Raw genomic sequence first — 15,946 nt, forward strand, 5'->3', positions numbered from 1 at the left:
GGCTCCGATCCCTTCATTGGCTCCGTCCTTGGAGGGATTCGGGTACCGGGACTCCCTTGTCAGTTCCGACGGGGCGAGTGGCATCGGACCCTTGTCCGACCCTGTTCTCCCTCTTGCAGCATCGGCGCAGGTGAGTTTGGCCCCGACATCAGCCTCGCAGCCATCCCTCTCGGTGCCGGGAGGAGCTCTCATCTCTTCAGAGCTGGGTCCCTCCTCTCTGCCTGATTGGGGCGCCTTTGAGGTCATGAGGAGCATGCTGGCTCCTATACCGGCACCACAGTCAGCCCCATCGGCCCCTCCTTTCATGGTGCCTGCTTTGGCCTCTGCCTACCCTCCTGAACCCAAGCATGGAGAACCAACGCTCCAGGTCGGCCCATTGGACGTATCCTCCTCTTCTGAGGCTTCCCCTGATCTTGCGGGGGAGCCCCCTTAGAAGAGGATATGCAAGAGGAAGCATGTGGACTTCCCGGAGTCAGTGACATCTGACACTGACCTGGATGATTTGGAAGGTTCGCCAAGGTCCCCCTCTGAGGATGTCTCTTTTTCTGACATCCTAGAGATCCTTAAACAGAGGGGGAACTGGTCTGCCCTCAACCCTTCCGAAGAAAAGTTGGTGTACCTGGACGCGTTTGGTTCTCGCCCTTCCACCTCCTGGGTGTCCCCGCCTTTCGACCCACTCATGGAGGTGGTGGCACGGAAGGCATGGATGGCTCCAGATACTATGGAACCAACTCCCCGGAGGCCCACAAAATTTATTACAGCCCCTTCGGACAAGCAGTTTCTCACTAAGGACTTTTTTTGTGCTAGAAGTAGTGAATAGAGATATAAAAGGCGGACCATGGGAAACCTCTATCGAGTATAAGGAACTTTTATGGCATTTATATTTAGAGGCCAATAAACCACCAGGGTTGAATGATACTATGTCCATCGCCCCTGTATTAAAATGAGAGTGGCTAAGCTATGAGGAATATTTAATTATGTTTTAGCATTAATGACATTAAAATTTGACTATTAATTATTACTATTCAGCATTTTAGTAATATAAAATGTAGTCCTTATAGGAAATGTCAAATCTCAGCTCCGTTATATATAGTAGAGTAAGAGTGTATGGGAGAGTATGAGGAAATATTCTCCTTTTTTATCAGTAGATGGCGCTTTTTGTTTAAGTAATACACATATATTGGATATAGACGTGTTTTATATTTGATTAATGAATTAACCATGTTATTAAAATATAAAGTTTTTTAGAAGAATTATTTATAAATATTTATTAGAAGCAATGTGTAATGTAATACATGTTTTTAACATTTTTTATTGTAGATATTGTGTGTTATGAACTGACTTAGGCTACAGTATGGTTCCCTATGGAGTGTACACAATTAATTAATTGTGAAAAGATTTCTTAATTAATTAATCAATTATGGTCATTAGTAAGTGTATTTAAAGGTGAATACCTTGACTCTATTCAGTCTTCTGTGGTTTGTTCCGGGTGTTGCTGTGTTTCAAGGACTTTGTGGATTAAACGTTGGTGAAAAAGTTTTTTATAGCCTTATTTCCTCCACGAGTGTTACTTGGTTTGTTGACGTCCCTGTTGATGCCATGGTGGTGGCAGCGGCCACTAAGAAGGAGTTGGCTGACCCTTCAGTTCCTGTCCATCCTCCTAATAAGGAATCTAGGACTATGGATAGGTACGGCAAGCGGATGTTTTCTTCAGCGACCTTTGCCATGCGTTCGCTGAAATATTTGTGCCATTTCACCCATCTTCAGAGAGACCTTCTCAAAGAACTAGATGATACCTTACAGGACCCATCAGCTGCGGGGTCTCAGGAAAAGATCAACTCCCAGCTAGGGACCCTGAACTCTATTGTAAACTCCTCCATGCGGCTCATTTCCTATGCCACCAATGGAGTGAGTAGGGCTGAAGGCACGGGCATTGCTCTAAGGAGACACGCCTGGATGTGGCTTTGCAACTTTGCCGACCCCTTTAAGGCGTCCTTCATTAACACCCCCTTTGATGGTTCTGCCTTGTTTGGACCTCAAGTGAAGGATACATTGACCAGGTGCGAGCAGGAAGGTAAGACTCTCTCCGCTGTAGGAGTCCATTTTTCTACCCCTTCTAGACCATACTCTAAGGGTCAGAAAGGTGGGAAAATGTGGTTCCGCAAACCTCAGGGAGTACTGCCTGACACATGTGGTGAGCTTCCCTCCAGAGGCAGAGGAGGGAACAATAATAGACACCGCCCGAGGGGCAGGGGGGGTCCGCAGAATCAGGGTAGCAGAGAATCTTTCTCTGACAAACCCTTCCAGCACCCCTGAGGAGCTGCCTGACTGTCCACCTTCGGAGGCAGTCGGGGGAAGACTATCACTGTACCCAGAAGCCTGGCATTCCCTCAGGCAAGACAAATGGGTATGGTCGATCATATCCGAGGGTTACAGAATTCCCTTTATTCACACCCCACAACAGCCAAAAGGGCCCCTTCCAGATGTTCCACCCGGTCTGAGGGATCTAGCAGCACTAGAAATTTCAAAGCTGCTAAGAAAAAGGGCCATCCAGCCAGTCCCAGCAGACCAACAAGGATCCGGAATCTACTCCAAGTTCTTTTTGGTACCAAAAAAGACAGGGGACTGAAGACCTATTTTGGATCTCAGCAGGCTGAACAAGTCAGTTCAAAGAACAAAGTTCCAGATGGTCACGCTACAGTCCATTCTACCCTTTCAGGGTCAGGACAATTGGATGTGCTCTATAGACCTTCAGGATGATACTACCATATCAAAATGAACAGGCGCTCCAGAAGGTTTCTCCACTTCCAGCTGGGAGCCATTCACTACCAATTCAGAGCCCTTTCCTTTGGCCTCACCACAGCCCCAGGGTGTTTGACAAGGATTCCAGGTGTTTCCATATTTAGACGACTGGCTCCTTACTGCCACCACCAGGCACCAACTACTCCAATCCAGAGATTACGCTGTACAAACGTGCAACGCGCTAGGTATCTCTATAAATTTTGAAAAGTCTGCATTGTCGCCTTGTCAGTCTATTACCTTCATAGGTGCTGTTTTAAATACAGTGGAGCTCTCAGCAAAACTACCTACACAAAGAGTTTCAGACATTCGCAACCATGTTCAGATCATATTACAGGAGAGCAGAGTCCAAGCCAGATTTGTACTAAAAACACTTGGTCTCATGGCAGCAGCAATCACTTTACTTCCCCTAGTGCGTTTTCATATGCGGATCCCGCAGTGGATGCTATTTTCCCAGTGGTCCTTTCAGCAGCTCCCCATGTCACACACCATTCTAATCACTCAGTCATGCAAAAGACGCCTTTCTTGGTGGACGGTCTCCCCTCAGGTACTCCAGGGCAGACCTGTGATCCTTCCTCCTCCTGATGCCACTGTGACAATGGATGCCTCCCTGATTGGGTGGGTGTGGGGCATTTTCAGGGCAGGACAGTCCAGGGCACATGGCAACCCTTCGAATGCCACTTGTACATAAATGTCTTGGAAATGAGAGTGGTACTTTTAGCGTTGCAGGCCCTTCAGGACTCTCTACCCACCGGGACTATTGCAATTCAAACAGACAATATGTCTGTAGTGTGGTACATCAACAAGCAGGGCGGAACCAGATCCTACCCCCTATGTCGAGAAGCACTCAGACTTTGGCAATGGGCGATCTCTTCTCAATGGTTTCTGGTAGCAACGCATATTCCCGGGAAGTCCAACGTCATAGCGGATAGACTGAGCAAAGCCATTCTCATGCCTCACGAGTGGTCTCTCAACCAGATAGTAGCGGAAAGAATTTTTAGAAGGTGGGATCAACCTTGCTGCGACCTTTTTGCAACACCTCTAAACAGCAAGCGCCCAGACTTCTTCACCCTCTTCCCTCTCCCAGGTCTACCCCCCAGGGATGCTCTAGTTCACAATTGGCCCCGGGGTCTTCTGTATGCATTCCCCCCCTTTCCCTTAATTACTCAATTAATCCAGAAAGCGACTGCCTTGAGAGCCAAGATGATCCTCATTGCCCCTTACTGGCCTCGACAAATTTGGTTTCCGTTCCTGCAACGCCATCTACTGGAGCAGCCCTGGCATCTGGACCCAGTGCCAGATCTTCTGACCCATCAATCGGGTGGGCTGCATCAGTCCCTTCGATCTCTCAACCTCACAGCTTGGTTGCTCCACTTCCAAACCTAGCTAGGCTTCCCCTTATCTCTCAACCAGTTTGCGATATCCTCCTCGCTTCTCACAAGTCTACTACCAGAAAGACTTATGCTGGCAAATGGAAGCATTTCTCTGTCTGGGCAGGGGAAAAACACGTGGACCCCTTTACGGCTCCTGTCCAGACAGTTCTAGAGTTTCTAGCAGAACTCTTTCGATTGGACTCCTCCTCAGCTACCATCAGAGTTCAACTGGCAGCTATTGCATATTTCCACGTTGGCTTGTCAGAGACCAGCATCATGCCCCACATACTTTGCAAAGCCTTTTTAAAAGGAACCCTTTTAATTAGGCCCCCGGTTAAGGACCCTCCCCCACTGTGGGACTTAAATTTGGTACTGTCTTCTTTAATTCTTCCTCCCTTTGAGCCGGCGGCTTCTTGTTCATTGAAGTTGCTCTCGTGGAAAACACTCTTCTTAGTAGCCATCACCTCAACAAGACAGGTCTCGGAACTTCAAGCCCTTTGCTTTCGCCCTCCTTATCTTGTTTTTCACAAAGACAGAGTGTCACTTAGGACTAATCCATCTTTTTTACCCAAAATAATCTCAGAGAAAAATCTGAATCAGACCATAGATCTTCCAGTCTTCTTCCCAAATTACACCAATAGAGCTGAACGAAAGTTACATTGTTTGGATGTTCACCGTCAATTACGCTTCTACCTGGATAGAACTAAGCAGATGAGAAAATCAAACCAGCTCTTCCTGTCTTATGCGGAAGGGAAGCAAGGCCAACCAGTCTCTAAGGTAACTTTGTCCAGGTGGTTGTCCTGTCTTATCACGTTGGTCTATCAGTTGAGGAACACGGAACTTCCTACTAAGCCTAGAGCCCACTCAACCAGACCTTTAGCTTCTTCAATAGCCTTTCAGGCAAGATTGCCGCTGGATTCCATTTGCGCAGCGGCCACTTGGGCTTCTCCTCATACCTTCATTTCTCATTACAAGCTCGATATGGCCTCCAGAAGTCGGGCTGATTTTGGTTCCACTGTACTCAAGAGTTTGTTCCATTGAGCCACCCAGGATTTAGGTGCTAGGGACGCTGTCCCATCCAGCAAGAATGAAGGCGAGATTGACAACTTAACATTGAGAAGTTATGTACTTACCATAACATTCCATGTTAGTTGTCTTCTTCTCGTCTTCTTTCTTGCATCCCACCCTCCATCCCCCTAGCCTGGGAAGATCTAGAGTACCTTGTGAGAGTTATTGCCACCTCAGTTATATCCCCAGCTAGCTCCCTTGCTCCATCTTTTTTGCTAGCTCCTCTAGAGGGATTTATATATATATATATATATATATATATATATATATATATATATATATATATATATATCTTTATTTTTGTATCTATGATTAGGTGGTTTATTCTCTGTTGTGGTGGAACATATATGTCCATAGTGTTAGCTATCAAACGAGATCTGGATATATGACGCCTAGCATTATGGGACATAGCATAGCCTTGAGCCGGTAAAAATAGCTCTCGAGCTTTAGTATTAGGCCGAGTCAGAGCCGAGGTTCGGCTCCAAACCCATCCAGCAAGAAAGAAGGAGAGAAGAAGACAACTAACATGGAACGTTATGGTAAGTACATAACTTCTCATTTTCCATCCACTCATCAGGATTTCTCTTGAAGAGGGCCAGTGAGGTGCTCTGCTTGACATGTATGAGAAGTCTATTTAAGAGCATGGGCAGTCTCTGGGTTATGAACCTGTCCCTCCAGCATGTTCTGTTGATTGTGGTAATGAGGTTGAGGTCTCTGGAGTGTGTGGTGCGGAGGGATTGGGATTTCTTTAGATGTAGCATTTCTAACAGAGCTGGGCCAGATATGGCTTTGTAAGCCAAGCAGACATTGCCTCTTAGTAGGCGATATGAGATAGAGAATAGCTGGAGTTTTTTGAGTCTGTCCATGTAGGACATGTGTTTAAGGCCTAGGATCCTCTTAGTGAAGTACTTTTGTGACCTTTCCAGCTGTTGTATGTGTCTAGTGAGGTACATGCCAAGTGGAGCATTATACTCACTGATTGGCCTAATAAGGGAAGAGTAGAGAGAGATGAAGACCTCTTTCTTCCTGGATACAAAACCCTTGGTAATGAGATGTGCTACATAGAAGGACTTTCTGACCACAGTGGGAATGTGGTGGCTGAAGGAGAGGTTGCTGTCAATCTGTGTCCCCAGATCTCTTATAATGCCTTCAGTGTTTAATGGGGTCCCATCAATGTGGTAATTAGTGGGAACTGAGTTTTTCCCAAAGGGGATGACGGCACATTTTTTAGCATTAAGCTTAAGGTCATGGTTTCTACACCAGTCATTGGTCTTGGTGAAGCCTTTTTGTAGGATGTCTACATCACTTGGGGAGTTAATAATGAATCCCAGCTTGCAGTCGTCTGCGAACGTGGTCAGCCAGAGTCCCTCTGTGTTGGCCTGGTCTTCTGAGAAGTAGATGCCAAACTGGAGAGGACCCAGGACTGATCCCTGTGGGACTCCACATGTGACTGGTTGGCAGTCTGACTTGGAGTCCGCTACTTTCACACTCTGGGTTCTATATGTGAGCCAATTTGCAATCTACCTAGTGATATAGGGGTTGATGCCTAGTTTAGTGAGTTTATCAATAATTCCTGAGTGGGAAATGGTATCATAGGCCTTGGCCAGATCGAGGTAGGCTGTATGAACTGCTTTGCCTTCATCCACAGCTCTGATGACTGACTCAAAGAAGTTAACCAGGATGAGCAGGCATGATCTACCTTTCACAAAACCAAACTGCGTGGGATCTAGAGTTTGGAGATTCCCTATATCCTTGTTAATTAGGTCCATGATGATGAACTCCATAGCCTTACCTATCAGACTTGTCAGGCTAATGGGGCGATAATTCCCAGGGTCTGTAGTCGCTACCCCTTTATGGAGAGGGATGACTGTAGCAGTGCACCATTTGGTAGGGACAAAGACTGAGGTGAGGCTGTAATTGAACAGGGCACGCAGATGTGGTGCCAGTTCACTTTGTATTTCATGTAGAACACATCCAGGGATATTGTTGGGTCCCATGGAAGCTGTATTCCTGGCCTTGGACAATGCAGCTTTAACCTGTGCTACAGTAATGCTGGGTGCCTGGCAATCCTCTGGTATTGTGATTGGTCCTTTACGGAGGGAGCGAGAGGTAAAGTTGGCACTGAATCTGTTAGCCAGTATGTTGGCAATATCTATTGGCTCAGTATAGGAGGTACCATTGTGCAGTAACTCAGAGCAAACCTGGGTATTGCAGTGGAGATTACTGATATAACTATAGAAGGCTTTGTGGTTGTTTTTAGTGTATGCCTCAATTCTGCCTTCATAGCTGGCTTTAAAGGTTTTGATGAGGGATCTCAACTTTTTGTTGAGGCTAATAAGGGAGTTTTTCCAGTCTTGTGACTTCACCTTTTTCTGCAACAGTTTCTTCCTTCTGTTGTAGAGTTTATTAATGGCAGGGGACTACGAGATTGGGTTCCCTTTTTTGGAGGAGAGTGTCTTGATTCTTTTGGGTATGTCTAGTTCCATGCATTTATGTACACATTCGTACAGTGCATTGGTGTATGATTTGGCAGTCATGCATCTATTTTCCATTGACATGGGTACTGTGAAGTTAGCCACCTCTGTTTTTAGGAGCCCAAAGTCAGCTTTGGAGAAGTTTTTCATGGTGGTTACCTTTGCGCAGGGTGTGGATGAGATGTGGATTTCCATGGTGATTAGTTTGTTGTTGGATTTAACCAGGGAGGAATTGACTAATGGTGTAGAGCAATGGTTGGCCATGTTAGTAATGACCAGGATTACTTACTAAGTTATACACAAATTGGGTTAGGAAAGAACTCTGTTTCATATGCATGCAAAGCCTGTTACAGAGAATGGGTACTCACTGAGGCACATATCTCTTCTTCCAACATGTTCTATTTATGTGGCAGATAAGATTTAGGTCCCCAGTCCAGGTAACCCTGATGGTATTTGTTTTGCAGATGTGCGACAGGTCCATCAGAGTGGGATCAGAGGATGTTTTGTAGGCCAGGCATAGATCACCTATCAGCAATCTGTAGGAGGCCGAGTATAGGGCTAGGACTTTTTTGGCAGTCCATGCAAAACATGTTATTTATGCCCTGTACTTTTTTGTGGAGAACCTCTGTGGATACTCTAGTTGTTCATATTCCTATTGAGGTACATAACAAAAGGAGCGGTGTACTCAACGATTAGTCTGATGAGGGCTGAGTACAGTGAAACAATGACGTCCTTGGATATAGATGCCATACCCTTGCTTATAAGTTGTGTACCATAGTATTTGTTCCTTAATACCATAGATGTGATGGTCAAAGGCCACTTACTATCTACTTGCATTCCCAAATCCCTGACCATTGGTTCTACTCTTAGTGATGTATTATCAATGTGGTAGTGTCTAGAGGTAGCCATCTTCCCAAAGGATGGTATTATGCATTTCTTGGCAATGAATTTTTGACTGTGGCTCTGGCACCAGTTATTGGTCTGTGTTAGGCCTTCTTGAAGGGTATTTATGTCTTTGGGAATTCTATGACTGTGCCTAGTTTGCAGTCATCTACAAACCTTGTTAGCCAGAGACTGACATTGGCCTTGACTTCAGAGAAGTAAATGCCAAAAAGGAGCAGCCCCAGTATCAAGCCTTCAGGAGCTCCACTAGCGACTGGTCTCTTTGTGGAGGTAGACTCCTCTGTCTTAACTTTTTGGGTCCTGTCTGTGAGCCAGCTGGCAATCCTGCAGGTGACATAAGGATTTATACATAATTTAGTGAGTCTGTCTACAATGCCTGAGTGCGGTATTGTACTGAATGCTTTGGCCAGGTCAGGGTAGGCTGTCATCCATTGCTTTGGGAACCTTCTCAAAAAAGCCCATCAAGCTGAGTAGGAGTGATCTACCCTTGACCAAAGTGAATTAGGTTGGCTCCAGTGTCTGAAGGTTTCATATGTCACTGTTTATCATTGCCATGATAATTCTTTCCATGGCTATGCATATGAGACTAGTCAGACTTATGGGTCTATAGTAACCTTAGTCCATATATGGCCTACGCTTGTGCAGGGAGATGACAGTTGCAGTCTTCCATTCACTTTGCCCAAAGCCTGTCTGGAGGCTATGGTTAAATATTGATTTTAGGGGTCTTGGTAGGTAATGACTCATGGTATTAATGAGGCATCCTGGAATATTATCAGGGCCCATCAGTGCAGTGTTCATGGCCTTGGAGAGTGCACTCAGGACCTGTTCCCTAGTGATAGTTGGGGGAGTAATGGATGAGGGTATTTTATGAGGGGTATATAGGGGGTTAAAATTGGAGTTAAAATTTTCAGCTATTACATTTGCTATACTTTCCAGGTTAGTATGGATGGCTCCATTTGCAATTAGTTCTGTACATTATTATGAATTGTCTTTGAGGTTGTGGATATAGTTGAAGAATCCCTTGTGATTGTCCTTGGCCTGGGAGGCTATTTTTTCTCCATTTTGGCTTTGGCAGACTTAATTAGCCCCCTGAGTTGTTTGCTTAGTTTGATGAGGGAGTTTTTACCTTGGTGAATATTGCACTTTCTAATTATTGTCATGATTTTGATCCTTTTCTTATACAACCAATTGAAGTTGGGATTCCACCAGGGCATTTTGTTTTTTGAGTTTGACTTGTACTTATTCTGGATAGGTACAGCTGTTCTATGCAGCCATTAACATGGTTGCACAGGTTTAAAACTATGTGTGTATATATGGGTCTACTGCTTTTGGTCGAATTACATTTGGTCGAAAATAATTTCAGGCAGCCCACTTCACCGAAAATGCATTTCACTGAAAACCTCATTTGATCGAAAATGGAATATAGCCCCTGTCCCACTGCAGTGCGACCCTGAAGTGAGAATATAAAGTTAGGGGTGTGTGGGGGCACAGCCCCCCACATTGGGGGTGTGGGGGGTGTAGCCCCTCACATAATTGCAGTGTATGCCCTATTATTTGCTTGTGTATCTATTAAAATTACATTGAAACATATAACATCAGTAAAAACTAGTTGCAAAACGTGGGGGGGGGCTACGACCCCCCACACCCCCCCCAATGTGTGGGGCTGTGTCCTCCACACCCCCTTACTTTATATTCTCACTCCAGGGTCGGACTGCAGTGGGACAGGGGCTATATTCCATTTTTGACCAAATGTGCTTTCACTCAAATGTGCTTTCAGTGAAGTGGGCTGCCTGAAATCATTTCTGACCAAATGTAATTCGACCAAAAGCAGTAGACCCATGTGTGTGTGTGTGTATATATATATATATATATATATATATATATATATATATATATATATATATATATATATATATCTGTGTGTGTGTGTGTGTGTTTATGATATTTCCATAGTACTATAATATTCATTAGTACAGTGGGTAAGCATAGAGCAGAAGTAAAAACGAAGCATTTATACAAGGATGCTGCACCCTGTGTATCCTCCAATGTATGAGGCTTCACCTCCCCATGTCCCAAAATGAAATATATTAACTCTGAGGTTACACCACCTCGGCGAAGAAGGAATATTTGGTTTTACTAGAAAAAATGTATTCCCTTACATAAACAATTTTCTGTTTATGAGACTGCAGTATGCATAACTGATGCAGTAGTGCATTGCAATATTTATTAAGCACTTTGTGTGGCTATACTTGCTTAATAAAGGTATTAAAGGAAGCACAGTTGCCAAATTTGTCTGAGTGACTTAAACTCACTAGAATCAGCTTTGATTAATGTACAACCCTCCACAATCCTAATCATCCAGTTAACATGCTTATATTCAAGATATTATAAAATAAGCTATGCTCATTTTTTATAGCTAGTCTCCCTTCTCCTCTTCTGTCATTTAACAGGTAAGTAAATATCCCAAAACACATTTTGGCATCTACGATAAATATTATATTCTTACTCACATATAGTACTAATATATTCCAATTCATTTAATTGGATACGTCACTTGGTCATAATTTTCATTGTTGTGCAAAGCCACAGTTCCTTAAATAATCACTTGTCTATGAAAGATTATTAAAATTCCTGTTTCTATGCAAAATCATTTATGTCCATAACAATTCAAGTTATATTAACAAACTCCAGTCAAAGCTCCATATTGCTTTTCAGTTCATAAACTTCATCTTCTATTAAGTGGAGATAAGTATTGTAACCCAGACCATTTTTTCTTGTAACTATACTCTCTCTCTCTCTCTCTGCATTACATTCTACCAAACTGCCCTAAAACTATTACATCATGTATTCCTGTATTTGTAATAAAATCACGGATGCATATGCACAGATACAGTGTTATTCCTCTGGCATTATCCCATTGACATAAACATGATCAAAGTACCATATAGATGATACTGAACTGGTACCTCCAGGCTGTGGTGTTTTCTAACCTGATAGAAAAGATAAAGTTGCAGGTTGAGCAACTATGTTTTATAAACAAAACCTGCCATGTTCTTTAGATTAAATCCAGTTTCATCGTAAAGAAGATGGTAAATCTATTATTTCCTCCTTAAAAATATGTATGGCTCCCAAGTATGCAACAAAGTCCAGAAAGTTTAGGCAGACTTTAAAGAAGCTTACGTCAAGTACATAGCAAATGTTGGAGGGTGATGGGGAAGAAAGATGTAAGTGGGAACATATTTTTTGAGAGTGTAATAAGCTGGCAGATTTAAAAAATTCCCTATAGAATACATATGTCCTCCCTTTGTTCCCTTGTAAGTTGTTTTCCAGTTTGACTTCCCAGTATTTTCTAATCGTCTTTGATATGATTCTTATACTTATGCAATATTTTCTATGTCTGCTAATTATCCCCTTTTTATGGCAGTTACTGTTCTAGATTCAGCTAATAGCTCTACCAGAGTAGATCTTTCACTAAGGATTCCTCTGTCCCTTTGCCTATATCTTGATAGCAATCCCTGATAGGGATGGTAGTCTCTAACCTGCAGTCCAAGCTTCTTCGTGGCCTCATCTCACTCTGTTACCTTTTCTTTTCTAGTTATTTGTGCCCAATACATTGGTTCCTTTGCCAGTTTTCTCCAGTAAATTCTAGCCCCTTCTTGCCTATTTTCTCTACCCCTATTTGCAGTCATCCCTATTGGTAAAATCTCCTTTCTCCATTCCTATATTGGCTCATTTCTTAGAATACTTTCTACAACTCTGGGAGTATATTGTTCTGTATGGTTGTTATTCTCCTCAAGGATCTGCATCCAAAATCTGACTCTTTTTTGAACCCCCCCCACTTCATTATCACCACTTTCTACATTGAATTATAACCTTCTGCTTGTGTTATGTATATGAACCTTAACTGTGTAGCTCTAAAATATCCCTTCAAATCAGATAATCCTAAACCACTATGTTCTGTTGAGAGGATCAACTTATCCCACTTAACTCTTGCCCTCTTCCCCTCCCAGATAAATTCCTTCAACTATTTATTATTATTATCCAAAACTTCTTTTCTGATTGATAAAAATATGCCTGATCCATATATAAAATTAAAGGGACTAAAAACATTTTTACTGATTGTATCTTACTATCCATATCCATAAACTAGAGCTTCCATTTTCTCGTTTTTTGTATTATATTTTTTTTATTCTCTTTCCACATACAGTTAGCTGCCATAACAGAAGCCTTTTTAAATCATATTCCTAAATTCTTCATCTTATTGTGTCCCCATAAATATGGGTATTGCTGAACCAGTTCATGTGTATAGCTAAGTAATTTGCGGCTATAGTCTTTGCAATAACAATCTTTTTTTAATCATCATGTCTTCATTGTGGTTAGGAAATCTTTCTGCCTTGCTCAACTGGTCAGTAGCATTATCTCCTCTAGATTCCACACAGGCTTGGTCCCCTTATACTTTTCCCTTATTAGACCTATCCTTGAATTCAGAACCTGTTATGGAATGTACCCCATGAGTATTCTACATTCTTCCTACCTATTTTACGGGTGCTCCCCTTCCTTTTATTTGCTTCATTGCTTGTTCTTCTAACCATCACTACATTTACCCTCAACCTCATATATGTATGTAATGTCTAAACTTGTCTTGAAGCTATATTAACTCTGCCTTTATCATCATATATTTCATTCTGCTATCTATCTATCTATCTATCTATCTATCTATCTATCTATCTATCTATCTATCTATCTATCTATTTTATCTTTATGTCCTGGGTAGTGCCTGAAAAAGGTCTTGTACCAGTTCAGTACCGCAGTCAACACATAAACAAATGGTAAGCAAGTAAATAAATGAATAGAACATCTTGGTCAGCTTGAAAGACCCCAAATGTTTCTGACCAAGAGATTTTGATTTCTGGAATACACAGTCTAAGCTACCTTGAAACACTAAAAGTGATATATTTTTATTCTATCTTGTATAGACTCTTAAGGGATGATTACTGTTTAGCATTTGAGTGCTGAAAATCCCTTTTTGTCCTTTGCCACTTTGCAAAAGCAATGTTCTAACACTCACGAAGAGTATTTCAACTTTCAATGCAAGATCAAAAAGATATACCATTGTGGCAGATTTATAATCCAGCACATTCCTTGCCTTTGGAATAAACTCCCTGTGCATGTCAAATAACATCTTCAATTTCAAACTTAGATTTGACCATTGGATGGGAGACTGTAAATGTGAAAATAATTTCCTTACCAGGGATCTACATGCTTCTTGTTGGGTCTTTAGCTTTAAAGAACAACTAGGCCCTAAATAAATGCATTTCCTTTTCCAGACTGAATTTCCTTCCCTAATGAATGATCTTGATACTTTCTCATGTTAAAAAAGCATGGCTTAGCAGTTTCTCCCACTCTGCGACATTTCCATTCTAGTCAGTTTACTTATTGCACTCCATGGTAGGGATGAGTGAAATATCACAATACTCACAATACCTTCTTTACACATTTGCCTCCGTTGCTGTTGCATCACTTTGCCTATCATATCTGAAAGACTTTTGGCCAAGGGAAACAAATACATCAAGGTACCAGTAGCTGTTTTTTAACTTCATACTCACCGAGACCATAAAGCTATTCAGACTCAAAATTCACTACTGTTTGACTATGTGATGCCATATAAAGCAGCATTTTCCTTTCTCAGAAGTTGTAAACATGTTGAGTCATTTGTAGTCTGGAAGTGAATAAACCTAAAAACCACTGAACAGATGTGTTACAGTATGAGAGAAGGGGTGGCTGCTGCAGGAGCAAGGTGTTGAGGGCCACAATCAATAGGTGTTGATTTTGTGGAAGTACAAATGAATGTTATATTACATTTGCCTTATGATCAGGAGTAAAGGGCAGACTTGCTTTGTGTGTGATAAAGTAATAACAGCAAGCCACTTGTTACTGTTGTAGCAAGGGGCTTGATACAGTAACAGACAGAACAGCCTTTGATTTTTTTTTTTTTTTTTCATCAAATTTGACAGGATTTTTTGCCCCTTAACTTTGAGTTGGGTGAGGCAATTTGGGGAATTCCACAGGTCAGCAGATAAACTAGATAAAGTTCTGCCACTGAGAGCAACTTATCTGTTAGCTGCAATTTGCAAGCCAGCATATAAGATACTTTGTCTGACTCTGAGAAGGAAGTCAGCACGTGAAACTCACAAAATATAACTTTTTTAAAACTCTTATCCCAGTTATTTTTTATTCTTTTGCAAGAACTTTTCATAGATAGTATAACATGTATGTAGGGAATAAATATGTAAAAGTTACTGCAGAAGAAACAAAAAATCTCTTTCATTTGTACAGAAGAGTCTCAAACTTGACTTTATTTCTCATTACTTCCATTCTAATTGAATGAGACTGTGATCTGACAATACAGAGTAGGGCACTGCAGTCGTACCAGCTGTGCTATCACAGTGGAATATGGGCAACAGGTATTTTCCAAGAAAACAAGACCACTTCATCATGTCTGCCCCATGATGGCATTCAGGGTTAGAAAAAATGGAAATTGGTAATAAGTAGTTGTCATGCTGCTGACAGGTTTGGATTGCATAGAACTTCATGGCTAGAGGGCAGAGCATAAACTGTAAAAAATGTTTGCTACATTTGTAGCAAGCAGTTTCCTACAGTTTAAAAGAATACATTATTATTATTTTTTTAATAAAATGTTTCAGGGAGGGTTGGGGGTAGGGCACAGGAGCAGAACCTGAATGGCTGGGTAGGTGGGAGGGGTGCATTATGTGCATCTGGCCACTTGGTTGGTGTGCTGGCAGTAGAAGGAACCTCTGTTTTTTTTTTTTTGCTCTCTAGTGGAAGAGCTGGTGGTGGCTTAATCCAATAAAGTGCTTGTTTTGTTTACTTTTGCTGTTCACTTGAAGAGCTGAGGGAATGGGGCACTGATTGAGCTAGCTACACTCCTGAAATTAATAGTAGATGTCTATAACACTGATTAAACCATAAGATATATGTGTGTTATAGGCCACCAAGTATGGACAGTGTTAAACATATTACATTTTTGGACTATATTGAACAGGAAATTCATCATGGCAATACTATATTAATGGAGTAATTTAATTATTCAACTATTGATTGGAACTTACTTTTATCAGATAGTATATACGTGTAAAGGTTTGTTGATATTCTAACAGACAATGGGTATTACCAAATGGTTAAATATAAAACTTGGGGCTCTAAAATAGTAGACCTTGTTACTTATAGTACTGAAAATTTAGCATGTGTGATTAAAACTGGCCCATCACTAGGTAAACCAGATTATAATTCTGTATTATACAGAATTAT

Source organism: Protopterus annectens, chromosome 4.part0 (genome assembly GCF_019279795.1).
Source record: "Protopterus annectens isolate FY-2018-M chromosome 4.part0, PAN1.0, whole genome shotgun sequence".
NCBI lineage: Eukaryota > Metazoa > Chordata > Ceratodontiformes > Protopteridae > Protopterus > Protopterus annectens.